At 40.2% G+C, this 2500-nt stretch overlaps 1 protein-coding gene across 1 annotated transcript in view; it reads left to right on the plus strand.

Annotated features, from left to right (window-relative positions):
* Positions 1 to 2500, plus strand: part of myo15ab (myosin XVAb) — a gene marked incomplete at both ends in the record, with an annotated part of 94465 nt that overhangs the window by 25377 nt on the left and 66588 nt on the right. The window lies entirely within an intron of this gene.

The following is a 2500-nucleotide window of genomic DNA, read 5'->3' on the forward strand; positions in this document are numbered from 1 at the left end:
GAGTGTTTGTGTGTGTGTGTCTCTGGCTCAAAGTGTGTGTGTGTGTGTGTGTGTGTCTCTGGCTCAAAGTATGTGTGTGTGTGTGTGTATATGTGTGTGTGTGTCTCAGGCTCTAAGTCTATTTGTGTATGTATGTGTGTTATATGTTGTGTGAGTGCGTATATGTGTGTGTGTGTGTGTGTGTAATATGTTGTGTGTATTTGTCTGTGTCTGTGTGTCTGATTGTGTTATATGTTTTGTGTGCATGTGTATTTGTGTGTGTGTAATATGTTATGTGTGTGTGTGTCTGTGTGTATAATGTGTTTTGTGTTTCATGTGTTTGTGTGTGTGTGTAACGATCACGGCTCAATGAACGAAACATAAAGGCGAGGCCACGCATAATTTATGATAATAATATAATATTAGTTATTTATTAATGGTTACAGTTGTTAGCCTGACGATGTCATACTCATAATTCTAGTCAGAATATGAGTCTGAAACTGACCCATTGGGCTGTGATTATGGGGCATGTTTCAACGAACCAGGAAAGAAAATTCCTCTTTGCTGAATTGGATACCTAGAACCAATCAGAGCAACGTAGTATTAGCATCTGATAGATTAAACTTTTACCTGATCCCGTAGGAAGGACGGCAAAAACATCTTTTCAATCGACAAATGCCTTGATCGCGTTTCTCTGTTCCTCTTTCAAAATGAATGCGCTGTCAATATCTGTTGAGATATGCCTGCTCACGTTACTTAATTAGCACTCAAGGCTAGAAGCTACCATTTGTTTCAACGTTTTTTTTGTCTACGCGTTAGCATAACCTATCAATAATGGTCTAGAGTGCTTCAGTTAAGACCTACAATCCTCGGCAATATTCCTGTTGCACATACACAACTAACCGAGTCAATGTAGACATAAAAAAGTCGTGTAGATAGCTTAAATCATATAAAATATGTCCCACTAAGCTCCCGAGACGGCGCCATCTTTGTTCGATGTATATTCTATCTGTCTAATCAACTCAAGCGTTGGTTGGTCATCTGTCCATCAATTTATAAAGCCCGCCCTTACAATTTGATTGTTCAGATCACTTTTCTGAGACGTTTAATCTCTCCCAACTAGCTCAATTCCAGACTGAATCTCCCAGACCAAACATTTTGTGGGCGGAGTTCAGGCTGGTATCCAGGCTATACAGTTGTATATTGTTTCTAATAATTATAGGCAAACGTGTGGTGAATGTCAGTGTTGTGAAGAGAAACAAAAGATGATGTTTAAAGTCAGTTAAATGGTAAAAAAAATTAATAAATAACAACGACGATAATCCAAAACCAACTACAATCCCAAATCCAATAACTTTCCAAATCCAACGACCCATCCAACGCTCTCCCGACTGCAGACTGATCAGGGGCCGTATTCACAAAGCCTTTTATCTTACCACTAGGAGTGCTCCTAACTCGTGCTAAAACCTTTTACGTAGGAGTAATTTCTTAAAAGTGATTCACAACGGCTCTGAGACCTACTCATACTAAGGATAATACCAACTCCTAAGCTTAAGATAAAAACTCCGTTGCTATGGATGACGTCGCTTCTCATGCACGAGTTAAGAAGGGGTGAGGACGGTGATTGGTTGTTGACAGGCTCTCTCATTAAAAACTCATTCGTGACGTCTCTCTAACAATCCCACTATATCGACTGAAAATAAGAGAATAACCTAGGCTTCAAATTAAGTCATATTAAATAGTTATGGACAGTGCAGTTAGCAGAATGCACACGCATGATGACAAGTTTGTGCATCCAACGGGAATGACACTTTGCACGTTAAGAGAAATATAAAGCGATCAATATAAAATATGGCAATTGCATGTAATCAAGGCAGTAATAATTAAAGCACCCAGCAAACTGTAAGGCTATTATATTTCCAGCCCTTGACCACTTCAAATAGCAGCACATGCGGCCCTTTAAGCCCTCCAATCTTAATTGATCAAAGCGAAACGAACGTGAAACGTATAGCCTCAGCGAAAGCCTACTGGTCCCAGGACCAATAGCCACTGTCACCCCAGCGGCATCCAGCTGGTAAGTTCTCAAAAACCTGCTGCAGACCGCTCTGCGTTGAAATGCACAAGTCATATACATCCAACTGTTGGATGATGTGGGGTCTACAGTGCGTTGATAGTTTGATGAATTAAACGGCTGAATGATGATCCCCAGTGTCGTCATTTGCGTTTTCCGCGAAGCCAAATAGCCTATCTTTATGTTTCCAAACATTTCACTTCGGGACACATCGTTGTTTAAAGGCGTCATTGCATCCCGCGCTAATTCTACGACAATATTAATACCTTCACGGTTTAACTTGTTACTGCTTTAACGCCCCCTAATGGACCCGCGGGCGGGCCCGTACTGGATAAATCGCCAAAACAAATCCTGAAAATTCTATTTCTGAAAATATGATTCAAACTCCCATTTAATATTTTTTTGTGGTAATCCAACTATATGTAAACCGATTTTCATTTGTCTACATGC

Source organism: Sprattus sprattus (assembly GCF_963457725.1).
Source record: "Sprattus sprattus genome assembly, contig: SUPER_1_unloc_1, whole genome shotgun sequence".
Lineage (NCBI taxonomy): Eukaryota > Metazoa > Chordata > Actinopteri > Clupeiformes > Clupeidae > Sprattus > Sprattus sprattus.